Genomic DNA, 19,562 nt, shown 5'->3' on the forward strand with positions numbered 1-19,562 from the left:
AGGGGCGGGGCCCAATAGGGGAAATAGAGGATTTTTTTTCTCCTGCTATACAAGTGAAGGGATTTTAACCAAATGCAGTCTGAAGCATGATTAGGGACAAAAGAATCAATTTTGTATAAACTGAGGTGTGTGGGCCTCCTTCTAAGGGCAGATGGGTGGGGCCCATTAGGGGAAATAGAGGAAAACATCAAATATCCTTCTCCTTTTGTACCGATGAAGGGATTTTGACCAAATTTGGTCTGGAGCATCATTGGCCAAAGGGTTCTCAGTTTTGTATGAACGGAGGGTATGGTCCCCCTGGGGGCAGAGGGACGGGGCCAAATAGGGGAAAATAGGTAAATCTTTAAAAATCTTCTCCTCAACCAATTGAAGGATTTTGACCAAATTTGTCCTAGAGCATCTTTGGACAAAGGAGACTCAAGTTTGTATAAACGGAGGGTGTGGGCCTTCTGGCGGCATAGGAGCGGGGCCCAATAGGGGAAATAGAGGATTTTTTTTCTCCTACTATACAAGTGAAGGGATTTAAACCAAATGCAGTCTGAAGCATGCTTAGGGAGAAAAGAATCAATTTTGTTTAAACTGAGGTGTGTGGATTCCCCTTCTTTGGGGCAGATTAGTGGGGCCCATTAGGGGAAATAGAGGAAAACATTAAAGATCCTTCTCCTTCTGTACCGTTGAAGGGATTTTAACCTAACCAAACTTGTTTTAGAGAATCTTTGGGCAAAGGGAATTGAATATTTATAAATGGAAGATGCAACTTTGTTACTTGTACTCCTTTGATAAACCTGAATGGTACTCAGCAGGTTTTAAATTGAAAAATAAAATACCAGGTGAGCTATTAAGGCCCCTGGGCCTCTTGTTAGGTCACCTGAGACAAAGTCTCAAGTGACCTATTGCGATCGCCTTTTGTCCGTCTTGTCCACCGTGCGTCTGTAAACAATTTACATTTTCAACTTTTTTCTCCAAAACCCCTGAACCAATTTCAATGAAACCTTCCATGGCCAAAGGTCAACCAAAATTGTGAATTATATGGTCCCCAGCCCCCAGGGGCCTGAGGGGCGGTGCCAAAAAGGGTCAAATTGACTGAAATTTCAAAAATCTTCTTCTCAAGATCCAGATATGGTAGAATCAAATACTCTTCATAGATGCAAGGGTCTTGAGGTGCTTTACCCAAATTGTGAATTTCATGACCCTGGGGTCTCGCGTTTTCCCCTGGGGAGGGGATAAACTTTACTATAGTTTATATAGGGAAATCACATTTTGGACCAACATTTGTTTAATTTCCATTGGAATTGATTCAAACTTGGGTAGCATTATCAGTATTGGATAGCATTTTGATGGTATGCACATATCAGCCCTGACTGACTCCCAGGGGCTCGGATAAGTGGGGCCAAAATGGAGTGAATTGACTGAAATTTCAAAAATCTTCTTCTCAAGACCCAGATATGGTAGAATCAAATTAATACTCTTCATAGATGGAAGGGTCTTAGGTGCTTTACCAAAATTCAGCTGACTGACAGAACCATTATTTGTACATAGTACATATACTACCCAGATCTTTCACACTACTTTTGCATAACATGTAGTTCAAGTTACCTTTGTTACAAAATGATTTCCCTTTCATTTGGCAACATCGATAACATCAGTTTTTACATAACTCAGGTGACCGTTAAGGCCCATGGGCGTCTTGTTAATTTTTATCCCCTTCAAATCATCTGTACTATTGCTCAGTTTTCTATCTATGATAAAAAATGTAGAAGAAAGTTTTAAATATTAAAAGAGTGTCAATTTGTGTCCTCAATTTCCATACATGAAGAATGGATGAACACAACACACGTATGTGACGGCACCTCTAAAATTATGTGTAATAGATACAGTTTACCAAAAACAAACCATACTGCATCCAATCTGATAAAAATACGGATATTCGTTTTGTGTTAGGTAATAAATTAACATCTGTATTTCAATCAGATTGTGTTGTATCATGCAGCTGTTTCGTCCCTCTCCCACTGACACCAGTGATGCTAGGGGCCGAATAGTTGGACGTCAAATATAGTTGAATGTTGAAACAGAATTATGCCTAGGGAAGTGTGTAAAAACGCTGAAACTCAATCTTTTGAATTTTAGAATTAAGAGAAGTACAGGTTAATTAATTTTCAAATTAAATAATGATGAACTCATTTCATTCACCCCTGAAATTTCATAATGAACTTTTCCAACCTTTGATTTGGAAGAGTTCAAATGTGTCTTCAGGGGTGAATGAGTTGAAGCGTGTATGTTACAAACTGTGCCACTACTCAAAAGAGATAATTGTAGCTATCAAGAATTGAAATTCATCTTGATATGTGGTTCCGATTCTGATTCATATCTAGCATATCTTGCATACTGTACAGAATTTCGATTCTGATTCAGAAACTAATTACATAAGGCGAATATAGATTTTTTTCGCGATGGGCGAAAATCTCCCGATATCTAGTATTCTTGGTTATGATGTAGAAAAACACTTGCATATATGAATTTCATGATCAGAGCGAAGAATTAACTTTCTGTAAAGGAACTTCACTAATTTAGATGCTGTGGCTATTCCTGATTAAAGCTGAAACAGAATCTGATACAAAAGTTTAGAATTAGCCTCATCCTCAAAGTTGCCCACGTACCAAATGTTGTGTGCTTCCCATATTGTAAACATAACTCAATTTCTTTGGCCGCAGGCAGTTTCTAAAAAATGCCCTACCTTCTGAGGTGGTCGAGGGTCACCAATAAATGGCCATAAGTCACCTTGTATATAGAAAAGATACAGAAACCAAATTCTTACAATTTTATTCGATTTATTTTGAAGACAATTATTAATCATTTGAAATAATGTTGGTCGTAATTTACTATCTGGAATTGTCAGAATTAGGTGTGTGGGTCGTGATATTACGAACAGACGTAGCCATGTTAAAAGCATTGTTTGAAGTGGCTATTAGCTCAGATTAAGACATAGAACCTTCCAAACGCCTAGGGACCGAAGAAAATGAGAAATCATGGATTTGGCATCTGGCACAAGGAAAATTCATGTTTCTCCCAGGCTTACGGGGAGAAAATGCCCTAAATTGGATTCTGATTAAAAAGAGTGCAGACAGCCATATGCCATATTACACTGGATTTTGTTTCTCTGTCCATTTCTTAATTTTATGCAATATTGGAAGTTTTCGCGGCTGTTTGGTGTCTGAGCCAGATGCGTGAGTGTAGTATTGTGCCGGTAAATAGAGGACCACATGGTAAAGGGTCTGTTCACAACCAATATCTGGGCTGACTTCACTCCAATCCAGTCCACACCTGGGAAAACATATCAAATTGTTACCGAAAGGAGAAAGAAGAAACCCTCTGATATTGATATTGTTTCATCAATGTTAATCCAATTGTTTAAATATTTTTACGTTGATCATCGTGAAAAGAAAATTGGGGAGGGGGATGGGGATTTCAGGTGGTTGTGTGTGTGTGTGTGTGTGTGTGTGTGTGGGTGTGTGTGTGCATATGTTGGGAAACCAAGCAGCACCATTTGGTTATTTAATTCAGTAAATATTTATACGAAACTATATTTTTTTTTAATAAAAAAAAAGAATAAGGTAATTAATTGTATAATGATTATATACTACAGTCCATACCACTGATGTCCGGAGGGGTCCAGATGTGTGGACAGATGGATTCTCCTTCTGTCAAAAGTTACTACAATGCTGATTACAGCTTCACGAGAATATTACAACAACTTTGATTAAATTCGTCTATAGAAAAGGATTCAATTTTCTTGTTAAAAAAAGTCTGGACTCTTGGACATATGGCTTAAAATTAATAATTAGCAGAATAAATGTTATAATAAAAGTTTTATTAGCTGTGATTTGTATTATTACTTTATTTCTGTGTACGTAGAAGTCAAATCTTCCAGGCTGGTAGTAATCGACATATGGGTTAAAGATTTAATTCCATGAAAAGCTATCAATTTTAAATTATCTTTAAAAAAGAACGATTCTTTTTCTTATCAAACTTATCAATTATTTTTTGAACTCTTTGACAGTTACTTATGATAAATGATGAATTTTATAACAAAAAAATTGATTTCAATTTAGATAAAATTTGATTATTCTGGTAGCCGATATCTGCTTCTGAAAACTAACAACTTTCGTAAGGGGGTGATTTCAGTTTTTTGGTCAGCAAACTTCTGTATACTAGGGGGAAAATGTTACAATATCATACTGCTATTTTGTTTACAGTGAAACCAAATCATTATCCCTTGTTCGTCAGGAGGAAATATGACATTAAGCGGAATGTGATATTAACAGTACTTTTTCAGCATGTTTCTAGCTGTCAGAACCCGAAAGTGACCATATGATCCCAGGTGCATAAAAAAAGGGATTCTTTTCATCATTTACCTATGATTTTTTGTGATATTAGCCAAAACGAAAGGATATTAAGTTGAAATCGTATAAACGTGATATTAACGTAAGTTACATTAAATATGTTATATAGCGGGCCATGTTACAAGAAAACATGATATTATCAAAGAAAAAATGACATGAAGTGACATGATATGATACATGATGGAATTTACTGTACCATGATATTCTAATTCAACTTTGATTATAGCAAAATACATTGACTGTTTAAGCCAACGTTTGCTGCCTAATATTACATGAAAGTCTGACAGAGAGGACTGCATGTATTTTAATTGAAAATTGATAAAACCAACTTTCATCTGTAATGACCTATTTTAATCAGAAGTTAAAAGTTTTTCTAATACCTGATCTGATTATTGTACGTCCTGTAGGAAATTAACAACTAACCAAGGTCAAGGTCAACTCACTTTTACTAAATATAGAACACGAGGAGAAGGGGAGGTTATTTCAAAACTGTATTCAGTGATTTTTAGTCACCCCTGGAGGGACCCCAGTGGGGACTATTAATTTCGGTTTCAGTCCCCGATTTTGACCTCTGTTGTCTTGGGCTGTTAAGTATATATGCTTCTGTCAGAATATACCAGGCGCTAATTATAAGCTCTTTGATAACTCAGATATCGATTTCCTTTTTAAACAGGAATAGGATAAAACCTAAAGGCGTTCCAAATTTTACACGGGAATTACATATAACCTTAAGATGTTCAGAGTATGAATCGGGCACCTTTGAGGTTTCCGAAGGGGTAAACTGTCGTATTATAAATTGCTATTGACTGATTTAGATGTTTTATGTCTGACCAACGACTACCGTTAATATTTGCGTATAGTGCACACTTTTTTAAGGAAAAATGAAGTGTCAAGCAAGGGGTGTACACGATACTCGAGAACAATCCAAAACTCAGTCCTTGGTCGCAACCATTTCTAGTAAATTTTTCGAGGATTTTCAGAAATGTTTTGAAATATGCTCGCAGCAATAAAACTACTAAATTGAATAATCCCTGATTGCATTGCCAATTTAACAATTATGAAAAGGTGCAAGTTTAAGTCATATTATACAATAGAATCGGATAAATAAACTTGAGTAAAGTAGGCCCAACTTTTCAGGATGTTACGTGGTGAATTGATATATACCACGTATCGGGAAACATAACGAAGAATTGCATTGCATTTATCACTCTGTGGTTAAAATGTCGTTCTTGGTTAAAATCATGCTGAACTCTTCAATCTTGACCGTAGGAATGTGTTATAACTACATGGGTAAAGTGGCGAAGTTAGCAAGTTTGTGTACCGGCAGAAATTTACAAGGTGACAACCATGCGAATCGAACCGAGAATGATAAAAGTTTGAGTTTGAAAAATAAATATTAATGGGTTCAAAACAGCCAAATACATTCTGATCTTTTCTTTTCAATGGAGAATTGCTGAAATCACAATTGTTTGGTGTTCTTCATGTCTTGCGATTTCGGCTGTTGGCGGTCCTCGTCTGACCTGTGTGAGTGACTGCCTTTAAGCGTACACACTCTGCCAATATCGATGACCGATTCAGTTGGATTTGCAGACGATCAGAAAACTACTCGAAAAAGTTTATTTCATAACAAAAAAAATTAAAAGATTTATCCGTATATAAGATTGAATCTTTTCTGAAATTTTTTGTTGTGAAAACAACATCGTTATATTCCAATTACCTGTTCTGTCCATGCCAGGTGACCGTGTCAGCGCGCAGATCTCCTCGTATTCGAGGTGTCGGTCAACGCTAACGTTATATTTGCGACATGCTTTCTTATTAATTCCATGTGTTGGCATGGCTACCTGAACAGCTTGTATGTATTTACACCTGGTCATTGTTTACCATTTTGATTGACAGGTGGAAATAGATTTGTTGTAGCTTAATGGTCAATGATTCATAAGAAAATGATCATACAGAATGATGGGGTGACTTTCATGTCATTCTGACATATTTCTAGTTCTACTTCCTTTCCACAGGAGCCTATATACCATGTGACGTTGGGAAAAAATTACCAAAAAAATGCATAATTTTGGGAAAGTAAAGTGAAATTTGCATTGATTTTGGAGAAAAATAATAATAAGGAGGAGTTGTCAGTATCACTAGAGACTGTTACTTCCTCTGAGCCCCCCTGATACTTGTGTGAACATCTAGCTGTGTATTCTGTAGTATCACTAGAGACTGTTACCCCCTCTGAGCCCCCCTGATACTTGTGTGAACATCTGTGTAATCTGTAGTATCACTAGAGACTGTTATCCCCTCTGAGCCCCCCTGATACTTGTGTGAACTATCTATGTGTTCTGTAGTATCACTAGAGACTGTTACCCCCTCTGAGCCCCCCCGATACTTGTGTGAACATCTGTGTGTTCTGTAGTATCACTAGAGACTTTTACCCCCTCTGAGCCCCCCTGATACTTGTGTGAACATCTGTGTGTTCTGTAGTATTACTAGAGACTTTTACCCCCTCTGAGCCCCCCTGATACTTGTGTGAACATCTGTGTGTTCTGTAGTATTACTAGAGACTTTTACCCCCTCTGAGCCCCCCCGATACCTGTGTGGACTATCTATGTGTTCTCTAGTATCACTAGAGACTGTTACTTCCTCTGAGCCCCCCTGATACTTGTGTGCACATCTGCGTGTTCTGTAGTATTACTAGAGACTTTTACCCCCTCTGCGCCCCCCTCATACTTGTGTGTACATCTGTGTGTTCTGTAGTATTACTTACCCCCTCTGAGCCCCCCCGCTACTTGTGTGACCATCTGTGTGTTCTGTAGTATCCCTAGAGACTGTTACCCCCTCTGAATCCCCCTGATACTTGTGTGACCATCTGTGTGTTCTGTAGTATTACTAGAGACTTTTACCACCTCTGAGCCCCCCTGATACTTGTGTGAACTATCTATGTGTTCTATAGTATCACTAGAGACTGTTACCCCCTCTGAGGCCCCCCTGATACTTGTGTGAACATCTGTGTGTTCTGTAGTATCACTAGAGACTGTTACCCCCTCTGAGCCCCCCCGCTCCTTGTGTGAACTATCTATGTGTTCTATAGTATCACTAGAGACTGTTACCCCCTCTGAGGCCCCCCCGATACTTGTGTGAACATCTGTGTGTTCTGTAGTATTACTAGAGACTTTTACCCCCTCTGAGCCCCCCTGATACTTGTGTGAACATCTGTGTGTTCTGTGGGATCACTAGAGACTGTTACCCCCTCTGAGCCCCCCTGATACTTGTGTGAACATCTAGCTGTGTATTCTGTAGTATCACTAGAGACTGTTACCCCCTCTGAGGCCCCCCCGATACTTGTGTGAACATCTGTGTGTTCTGTAGTATTACTAGAGACTGTTACCCCCTCTGAGCCCCCCTGATACTTTTGTGAACTATCTATGTGTTCTATAGTATCACTAGAGACTGTTTCCCCCTCTGAGGCCCCCCTGATACTTGTGTGAACATCTGTGTGTTCTGTGGGATCACTAGAGACTGTTACCCCCTCTGAGCCCCCCCGCTCCTTGTGTGAACTATCTATGTGTTCTATAGTATCACTAGAGACTGTTACCCCCTCTGAGCCACCCTGATACTTGTGTGAACTATCTATGTGTTCTGTAGTATTACTAGAGACTGTTACCCCCTCTGAGCCCCCCTGCTACTTGTGTGAACATCTGTGTGTTCTGTGGTATCACTAGAGACTGTTACCCCCTCTGCGCCCCCCCGATACTTGTGTGAACTATCTATGTGTTCTATAGTATCACTAGAGACTGTTACCCCCTCTGAGGCCCCCTGCTACTTGTGTGAACATCTGTGTGTTCTGTAGTATTACTAGAGACTTTTACCCCCTCTGAGCCCCCCTGATACTTGTGTGAACATCTAGCTGTGTATTCTGTAGTATCACTAGAGACTGTTACCCCCTCTGCGCCCCCCTGATACTTGTGTGAACATCTGTGTGTTCTGTGGGATCACTAGAGACTGTTACCCCCTCTGAGCCCCCCTGATACTTTTGTGAACTATCTATGTGTTCTATAGTATCACTAGAGACTGTTACCCCCTCTGAGGCCCCCCTGATACTTGTGTGAACATCTGTGTGTTCTGTAGTATAATCACTAGGGACTGTTACCCCCTCTGAGGCCCCCTGATATTTGTGTGAACATCTGTGTGTTCTGGTCTGTGACAGCTGTTTGTTTATCCATCAATATTGCACAAGCCTGCACCATGATATAGCAAGAACACAGACTACTACCTGTATTTGTGTGTGTATATGTATCGTACTATCTATTTGACATTAATTATTCTATTTGTGTAAATATCTTCCTGCCTGCCTTTTAGAACTTCCTACCTTTTTGTTATAATACAGGTATGCTCTATGCCATTATAATATTGTACCATACAATCTTGGCTGTTGCAAGAATGGTAAAATCTAGTCGTACAAACCAATTTTACCTGTTTCAATAACATTCCACCTGTATTTCTAATACTCGGGTATCTTGTAATTCACCATTCGTTCAAATAGTCTACCTGTTTGATAATATTCTATAAATTTGTAAAACGTTTTACTTGCCTGTATTATTATTTATTTAAAGGCACAAAAGAATATAATATGTTTAAACGTTTACTGCCGAATAATGAAGATAAAAAAAAAACCAATTTGATAATGCATTTACCTTTATTTTCATAAAACACTCGTAAAATAAATCCCATCACCTCAATACCAGAATACTGTTGTGAGGGGGAAATGTTTACCTAGTTATACAACCACAAAATAGTACAAAGTTCTGTGAAATTCAAAAACTAAACCAGTAGGTACTTTTGAAAGTGCAAACAGTTCATCTCGCAGTACCCAGACTGTAGGTCCAGAATCATCCTGTCATGTAGTAATCGGATTTTTTTTTGTCCCATAAATTGTCTCAATGACTTGTTTACCGGAATAATACTCCATACATTAGGATATAAACTGCAGGTACTGTTTCTCAAAGCATGCACAGCATTGTTTGAGATTGCGTTAGAATAGGCTATAGTCAATATAGGGAGTGATTACTTCAGGAACAACTTGAGGAATCCATGAACAATGTGGTATTTTTCTAGATACTGAGCTGTTAAATTGTTAAATGTATTGTACAAAAAAACCACCGATGTTGTAGTTCATGATTTCAGGCAAAGGTCAACAGACAGTGACATTCCAAGAGTTCTGTGCTTAATTACGGGACAACTGGGAAATATAGCCCTGTGAAATTCAAAAACTAGTTGTGCAAACATGAATAGTACTCTTAACGAACTGCTGAAAGTGTACATTATAAAATCTTTTAAATTCCATTCTTCTAGCATTTCTTTATCAATTTCTCCTTTCATCTCCCAAGTTTGACACTGTGCTACCCCATGAACCCAACCCCTCACCCACAGCCCTCTCATCCCCACCCCAACCCTCATAATGTGTGATTTTTAAATCTTAAATTCCATTCTTTTAGTATTTCTTATCAAACTCCTGTTTCATCTCCCAAGTTTGACAGTGCTCCCCCATCCTGTCGACCCCACCCCTCGCCCACACCCCTCTAATCCCTTTTATCATAGCTTTTACGCCCTTTCATAAATATAACCTGAAAAACACATTTATGACAAATACAAGAACAGTTTTAAACACTGCTTGTGTCCAGATATCTTAAAAAAAGATCGTCCAAAATAGAGAAAACTAATCCATTGATCAATCACGAAATTTCAACTGAATCCCAACACTCATCTTTACCCTAGCTAACCACTTCCCTATCTAGTCTCCTTTCCTCCTTGGCTAACAGTTGCCAACCCTTCGTCTGATCACATACATTTATTGACCTAATGCTAATAATAAAAAAAAAATCTTTGTTTCCCCGAGATTAATCATATTTTATGAAGACAAAATTATTTTTGATTAATCAAAGAATCCTTTGTCGCTACCACAGGAGCAGTAATTGCTTCATATACCAAATTAGAACAATATCACAACTGTAAAAGATTATTAGACTGGCATGCCATATTGTCGTCTGCTTCAATTCCTCAGAACTCGGAGGAGAACTGCATATATGGCCATATGCCTCTTAATCATTTTCTTGACCCTCTTTGTTCCATGTAAGGTGGGCTATATATAGCTAACCTGGTCTAAAATTTATTTTCATGACTCTACCGACTTAACTTCTTAACCGATTTTTCATTACACAAAGTTGATACAAAGGTCAAGTATGAGAATACCTTGCATGAGTATACCTATTTCATTGTCCCAAGGTTACTGTTTAAATTTATAGAACTGCATGGAATGGGGCAATCTTTTCATACAGATATGTTTTAGATCTAGATAGTCTATTATGAATGAGGGAAATATCCCGACCTGAAAGTGTTCTTTATTTATCTTGCATTCCCCTAACTCCTTCTCACCTGACAATGCCCCCCCCCCAACCCCACCACCACCACCTACAGTAGGTAGTTCCTAACAATTCCCTTTTCTAGCAATAATGATAGTGGTACTTTCTCTATTTCACTAAGACAGTTCATACCCTTCCCCCGATGCCTTCCAATCTGTCTGTGTTCCTTGCCCTACTCAGTCTGACAGTTCCCTCCCCCCCCTTCCCCCATCCCTTCCAATCTGACTGTGTTCCTTGCCCTATCACAGTCTGACAGTTCCCTCCCCACCCTTTCCCCATCCCTTCCAATCTGTCTGTGTTCCTTGCCCTATCACAGTCTGACAGTTCCCTCCCCACCCTTTCCCCATCCCTTCCAATCTGTCTGTGTTCCTTGCCCTATCACAGTCTGACAGTTCCCCCCCCCCCCTTCCCCCATCCCTTCCAATCTGACTGTGTTCCTTGCCCTATCACAGTCTGACAGTTCCCTCCCCACCTTTCCCCCATCCCTTCCAATCTGACTGTGTTCCTTGCCCTATCACAGTCTGACAGTTCCCTCCCCACCCTTTCCCCATCCCTTCCAATCTGTCTGTGTTCCTTGCCCTACTCAGTCTGACAGTTCCCCCCCCACCCTTCCCCCATCCCTTCCAATCTGACTTTGTTCCCTGCCCTACTCAGTCCGACACTTCCTACCCTTCCCCCCATCCCCCCTTCCCCCCATCCCTTCCAATCTGACTGTGTTCTTTTCCCTATCACAATATGACAGTGGGAATCTTCCCCCACCCAGATAATGTCTCTCACTCTCTCACTGTCACAGACCAACAATATCCCACTCCCCCCAGCCCTCACCCTTTCACTGACACAGTCCAACAATACCCCAATCCCCCCAGCCATCACCCTCTCACTGACACAGTCCAACAATACCCCAGTCCTCACCCTCTCACTGTCACAGACCAACAATATCCCACCCCCCCCAGCCCTCACCCTTTCACTGACTCAGTCCAACAATACCCCAGTCCTCACTCTCTCACTGTCACAGGCCAACAAAAACCCGCTCCCCCCAGCCCCCCCCCTTTCACAGACACAGTCCAACAATTCCCCCCCCCCCCCCTGCCGTCACCCTCTCACTGACACAGTCCAACAATACCCCACTCCTCCCTGCCCCCACCCTCTCCATCTTTACCCCGCAATAAGCATGATTCCAGAATATATAGTAGAAAATTATGAAACATTAAAAAATCAACCTTTACAATGGACATTGGATTACAAGCCAGATGTTATGCTTCGTAGCCTTGACATCAATTAGTGATGATCCTTAGTAAAGTGTCTGTACTGAATTTATGATTAATTAATGAAATCTGCTTTCATAATGAACCTAGAATGAGATTCAGCAGATGTCATATGGCTTATCAGCATTCTTCTTGAAATGTCCATCAGCAGGTGTATCGGAGGAAATGTCTGTCATATACATCAATACAATCACAGTTTTACCTCCAATGCAACTGTCTTCAATTAACGCTGTGCTTGGGAAAATATTTGACGTCATATTCTGTTTTTTCCTCCTAAACGTGCTAATATTTAATTATTCTTGATTTTCTGTCCTTCTCCTTTAAGGTCATGATTTCATAATTTCTGGAAGTTAGAACTCAGTGTCTGCAGTCAGGATGTTTATCATGTAGTTTGCCGAGAGGAATTACTGTATTTTTTTTTTTTTTAAACAACCTTAACATACGTTTTCAGTTACAGGGAGTTAGATGCAGGTTTTTTTCTGAAATTTTTAATGAACTTTGAGGGCTAGAATTCTGGTTTTTGGGAAGTAGCCTGTTGGTTTTTTTTCACATTGTTGGGTTAAATGTGTAAAAATCTTCTTTTTTTAAGTGACTTCTCAAGAACAACAAGACCTGGAGTCATTACTTAGCCTGTAGTTTGCTTGGCAGAACTGCTGTCAGTTTTGTTCAAATACCATAAGAAACGAGCCATGAAAAAATACTAAATTCTCTGAACAATTACTTTAAACAACTTTAATCTTCATTGAAGGTCAAACATATCCTTGAAACACATTTTGTTGATAAACAATGAGATCTAGAATCATGTTTCCCAACATTCAATGTCGCAGGAGTCAAATATATAAAAGGACTTCTTCTAACAAACCATACAGCTTGGAGTCATAATATTTTGTCCGTAGCTTGCTGTAGTAAAATGACTAATACGTTGTACTTGCATGTCATTTACTGATTTTCAAGGTCATAGGGGTTAATTATGATCAGATCTTCAACATTTGATCACATTTCACTAACTCTTTTTCAAGCTTTTCAGGTAAGCTTTACAGGCCATTTGGGCCTATTGTTTGTTGTATATTCCAGTGCACAATTGTTTTAACAGAAACTCATTTTAGCAGGGTCAAGGTCTAACTGTTAATCTGATAGCTCAGATGGTTAGAGTGGCAGGTCAAGTATTCTAATCCTGGTCTCGCCCTGTTGCATTTTTATATTCGGAAAACTAGTGTCTTATATGATACTGTGAAATCAGAAATGTATGTGGGGCCCAAATTGTGCTTTCCTGACAAAATACCATTTCATGGGTACATGAATTTGTTGATTATAACCACCCAATCAAAAGGATAAAATTTTGTGACTGCAGTTACATAAAAAATTATATAGTTCACTTTTAGTCACATACAAATTTGTACACTAGGAATACAGTTACATAATTTATTATTAGCTCACCTGGTCCAAAGGACCAAGGTGAGCTTATGCCATACCGTTGTGTCCGTCGTCCGTCCGTCCGTCCGTCCGTCCGTCCGTCCGTCAACAATTGCTTTAAACGACTTCTTCTTCTTAACCACTGATTGGAATTTAACTAAATTTGATTGTAAGCATCCCTAGCTGGTGGGGATTCAAAATTGTACAAATGATGGGGCTGACCCCCAGGGGGCTGAGGGGCAGGGCCAAAAGGGGTCAGTTTGGCTGTATTGCTTTAAGCGACCTCTTCTCTGGAACTAAAAAGTGGATATCAACCATATTGACTGGAAGCATCCCTAGGTGGTGTGGATTCAAAATTGTACAAATGATGGGGCTGACCCACCAGGGGGCTGAGGGGTGGGGCAAAAAGGGGCAATTTGGCTATACTGCTTTAAGCGACTTCTTCTCTGGAACTAAGAGATGGATATCAACCATATTTGACTGGAAGCATCATTAGGTGGTAGAGATTCAAAATTGTACAAATAATTGGGCTGACCCCCCAGGGGGCTGAGGGGTGGGGCCAAAAAGGGGTCAATTTGGCTATATAGCTTTAAGCGACTTCTTCTCTGGAACAAAGAAGTGGATATCAACCATATTTGACTGGAAGCATCCCTAGGTGGTGAGGATTCAAAATTGTACAAATGATGTGGCTGACCCACCACAGGGCTGAGGGGTGGGGCAAAAAGGGGACAATTTGGCTATACTGCTTTAAGGGATTTCTTCTGTATAACTATGCCATGGATATTGGTCATATTTGGTTGGAAGCATTCATGGGAGGCAGGGATTCAAAATTGTACAAATGGTGGGGCTGAACCCCCGGGCTAAGGGGTGGGGCCAAAAAAGTGTATTACTTGGAAATGGTTGAGATCCCCACCATATAACCATGGTATACAATTGCTGAGTGTAAAGAGAAGAATGCCCATTTGATTCCAGGATGGCCGTAGGGTCTGGCCCCGCCCTTGGAGACATAGTCCCTGGGCCATAACTTTGAAACTGTTGTGATCCCCACCCCAAAACTATATATAAACAAATGCTGGGCATAAAGAGACGAATGCAGTCATGATATCAGAATAGACCCTGGGGTCTGACCGAACCCCTAGGGACCTTGTTTCTTAGTCACAGCTTGGAAACAGTTGAGAGCCCCACCCTATAACCGTATATACAATTGCTGAGTATAAAAAGATGATTGCACATATGCTTCCAGGATGGTCTTAGGGACTGCCCCACCCCTGGAGACTTAACCCCTGGGTCATAACTTCGAAATGATTAAGATCCCTTCCCCAAAACTATATATACAATTGTTGGGCATAAAGAGACGAATGCAGTCATGATATTAGAATTGACCCCAGGGTCTGTCCCACCTTTGCAGACTTAACCCCTGGGTCATAACTTTGAAACGGTTGAGATCCCCACCCCAAAACTATATATACAAATGCTGGGCAATAAGAGACAAATGCAGTCACAATATTAGAATTGATCCTGGGGTCTGGCCACAACCCTAGGGACCTAGTTTCTGAGTCAAAGCTTGGAAACAGTTGTGATCCCCTTTCCATAACCATACATAAAATTGCTGGGCATGACAAAATCTAATACAGTTATGCTACAAGGATTGGCCTTGGGGTTTGGCATATTCCCTTCATCTCATTTGGAGAATATTTTGCCATGATTCCTAAGGTATGCAGGTGAGCGATACAGACCCTCTGGGCCTTTTGTTTTATTTGACTTAGGTTTCATAGAAATTTGAACAGAAGGGCTTTAGTTTCAATCAAATTTGTACAGTAGGAGCTTAGTTACATAGAAATGTGTATAGTGGACTTAATTACACATAAATTGATAAAGTTGACTTAGCATTACATAAAAAATGTTTACAGTGGTCTAAGTTGACCGTCAGGTAATAGTTTCATTTTACAGACTTGTTTTATTACAGACTTCTACTTCAAATCAGCCCCACTTCCTACGTCCATACTTCCACTTGTCTCAATAATACTTTGACTCTAGATTGCAAACCATTCCCATCAAAAACTAACAATTTTCACCTTTGCAGACACTTTTCGGTGTCTACAGTATCAGCCAGCTATTCGAGTAGCTATGGGATCACAAGAGGAAAACAAACCCCATCCAACTGGCGACAAACACATGTGACAATTTAATGACAAGCACATGTGACAATTTAATAAGAATTTCAGACATGTTGGACTTTTTAAAATGACAAGTCAAATTAATTATAAACGTTTTCGTACAAAAGTGAAAAGAGCTATATCAACTCTGATTTTGGACATTTCCTGGTTACTGTGAATTCCATGGAGAATTTGGACATTTCCTGGTTACTGGGAACAGAGGAGAAAATTGGTTTTTAAAAATTAGCCTCGTACCTGTGATATATAATTGATGCCTTACGGTCTGTGAGCCAGATGGCCAGCATGCTGCCTAGGACTACCATCTATGCAGCCACTGCAGCCCGAACACACAGCCCCTAATCTCCCAACAGCTGGGGAATGCAGATTGCAAGTTTTAGTGATATTTTGGAAGGCAAGCCTTTAATCCCTGAACAGATGGCAATGGATCTGCTCAGATCAATAAACAGGAGGGCCCACTGTGCAAATTAAGGGGTGATTTGTAGAGGTACAGGAATACCATATGGTCATTAAGGGTCGACAGTTGTGTAAAAACACGGTATTGATTAGACATAAGAAAGACAATTCAAAATGGGAATCTCTATGAAATCTATAATTAAATTGTGTGTCCGCACCTGAGATTGTAATAAACCGCGTAAAAAACACACATCATCAACTCAAGACCCACCTAAGCACATGCAACCCGACACCGAAAGAAACATCAGTCCTCTTGCAGGGAATTAGAAAGTTTCAGCCCGTAAGACAATTAAAAGCAAATTGAAAAAAAATAAGTTTTCCGATTGAAAGAAAGCCTTTTCAATCAAGACTTTTAATGATTTATATATATATTTATATATGTATAAAATGGGCTGACTGCAAATAGTTCCACCAGCATATATATATATATAGAGTGACACACCAGAAATCTTCTGTCAATTTTTTAGTTAAGGATCCCCATTATGACCACTGCCAAATCCTATAACTAAAGGAACAGGAATTGGTTTTTTTAAAGCATAACAGAATCTTTAATAAATTATTTCAGTGAATAAAAACAAACTTTGCAGAAATTTCATAGAAAGTGATTGCTTTAATAAATAATTTCAGTGAAAAAAACAACAAATTGCAGAATTACCCCTGAAGACACATTTGAACTCTTCCAGTTCAGAGGTTGGAATAGTTCATTATGAAACTTCAGGGGTGAATGAGTAATGTGATAAACAACATGATTACATCTTCTTTTTTTTTCTCATTTAAAGATTGAAAAACCTTAAATAAAAACTGCATTACACCATATTGAGGTGAGCTAGCAGAAAATACTTCAGACATTTTGGTAATTGTTCATACCGGTACATATATTGTTCAAAATAATCTTTAAGCAAAATGGTTCATATAAAAATATATTTATATTAAAAAAAAGTAAGTTAAAAAGGTGTATGCAGTCTTCAAAATATAGTATTACATGAATTTAATGTTTTTTTCAAGTATTAGTGAAAAGATTGTTGAAGGATATGTCGTAAAAATGTAGGCATTTTGTGATGTAGTGGCTGTCAGTGTTTTGATAAAAAGGTAGTTGGACAATAATGGCGTTTGAAGGTAAACACAGCAGATGGGCAGCGGAAGGCCATTATTACAATCACGAGGTCAGCACTAATAGCAGGAATGGAGGCACAACAATAGGCTGTTTAATGACACGCGCTTTATTGATGTCTAAATGGACTCGTCATTGACAGTGCTTGGGTGCTAGTGGACAGATCAATTCATTAAGGAGACTTGTCTCATCGCGGCTCTCCGCCGGTACCATTAAGGAAGCTTGTCTTGTCATCAGCCTTATTTATTTGAGGCGCAATATATAATCTGGTTTAGTTTGTTATCAATGACACAAGCTGTCTGTTTTCATTCTTGACTGCGAAATGGCTAAACATGTTCTGATGTTCTTTGTACTACACAAAAGTCTGCTACAATATTTGCTGATTTTGATACAATATGGGTATTGAAATATTTGAATGGTGAGGAGGAGGGGGTGAATTATATATGTGTGCACGAAATTTGAAATTTTAGGTATTTGTGAAATTAAAAAAAACAAAAAACTTTTAAATTGGTCATTGTCATTAATGATTGTTTAAATATTACATACCCAGTCTAGGGTACAGTAAAATCTTGATATAATGCATGCCACTTTGCTTACTGCCAATAAATTTCAAACTCTCTTTTTCCCCTTTTTCTTGAGTCTTTTTCATACATTTCCCTCACTTTTTTGCCAAAAATTCTCTGGACAAATGGTGGCAGTATAACAAGGTTTTTTACTGTGTTTTGAAAAGACCACTTCCTGGATGTTTGTATCACAAATCTATTTCACTTTGAAAAAACCCACCAACAATTACGTAGAAATAATTGTGAGATTTAAGTTGTATTTCTCATTGATTCGATAGATACACCTATATCACCTGCAGAGCAGAATTGTTTTAAGACTAATAAGATTAACATGAACTAAATCACTTTTTAAGCTTCATGAAGAATATGTAAACAAATTTTGAAAGTTTAAACCAAAAATGTATCTATGGAGAATCAAAATAATAAACATCAAGACGGGAAACTGAAAAATACTTGCGAATTCTCAATTATTTCTGAGAAAAGTTGCATGTTAAATATTTACATTAAATAACCCATGAAGTAAATCATGTCAGATTTTGAAAAGCTGAGCCCGGACATTTTACGAACATAATATTTGGGCCAGGCAGCCTTAACTTTCACATGGTTTTGTAAATACTAGCTTACCTAATATTTAATGTCGATGTGTACTTAGTCTGACAGACGTGCATGTTCCCATTGCACACCTGTCAGTTTCGTACCTGTTCAGCCCACACTCGTGTTGGGACACAACCTATAGGTATTGAATATCTCTCCCAGACCCGTTATAGATCAGTCGGACTGGGACCAGTATTGGAACAAGGCACCAATCAATGACATCAGTTCAATAGGTAGACATATAATTACAGGCTATACAAATACATCCTTATCACTCTTACTGTTTACCCTTCAATTCAATTTTTTTATTTCTGATCCCGACACTTTTTTCAATAGTAGCCCTACTTTTTCCCTTCCTTCTTCCGTTTCCATACAGTTAGCAGTTTTCTTCCGTCTTCCCGATACGTGGAGGTTCAAGGTAAGAATTAATGGACTGTAGACCACTGGATGTTATCGTATAAGAGGCGACAAGTGTTTGTCCCCCTGCAGAATCAAAGGTTTTCTTATATGTATTTTTTGCTGAAGGGAAGTTAAATATACCAAAATGGGTCGGCAGCCCCAATTGCATAATTTTCTTTTCTCACTTCCTTAAACTTTTTTTTTTAGTGGTAACAGTCTTCTTATGATCTTAGCTGTAGCAACGACCTTAAACAAAGCAACAAATTCCTTCCTCCTACCCTTTTTACCCGTCATTGCCTCTCTTGAAACAGAATGTCAATATAGGGATCTCCCATATACATCATTAGCCTATTACTTTCTAGTAAGACTTTGCTAACTAACATATTTTTCATTCCATTTCTTTGTGGAAGTGCACTCGAACCAAATAATAAATTTGACAAACATGCATTTTCACAATCATCTTTCTTTTTTTTTACCACTGCTCTTAACATAGAATTAAGCCAAATATGGTTAGCAAAGCTTATAGTCTCAAATTTTCACTTTGGGTGGCACACTTTCGCCCTCCGAGCACTCCATCGACTCTGAACAGATCCATGTCGGTGGTAAGTTTGCGAATAGACGGAGAATTCCTGAGAAAAACACCACTTGCTACTTGGACCGTCTCCTGGACTTGTCCTCGTGCGTAGAGTTTATTCTACAGCACTGCAGTTGTGTGGGCTCGTATGGGGCACACGTCCCGAATATTTACCTGGATAAACACCTGGCATTGTGACA

The 19,562-nt window shown here is 39.1% G+C and overlaps 1 protein-coding gene across 2 annotated transcripts in view; it reads left to right on the forward strand.

Moving 5' to 3' along the window:
- The window catches only part of LOC110457455 (protein CBFA2T1-like), a 165,842-nt gene that overhangs the window by 97,925 nt on the left and 48,355 nt on the right, over nucleotides 1–19,562 (forward strand). The window lies entirely within an intron of this gene.

Source organism: Mizuhopecten yessoensis, unplaced genomic scaffold (genome assembly GCF_002113885.1).
Source record: "Mizuhopecten yessoensis strain PY_sf001 unplaced genomic scaffold, ASM211388v2 scaffold9157, whole genome shotgun sequence".
In the NCBI taxonomy this organism is placed as follows: domain Eukaryota; kingdom Metazoa; phylum Mollusca; class Bivalvia; order Pectinida; family Pectinidae; genus Mizuhopecten; species Mizuhopecten yessoensis.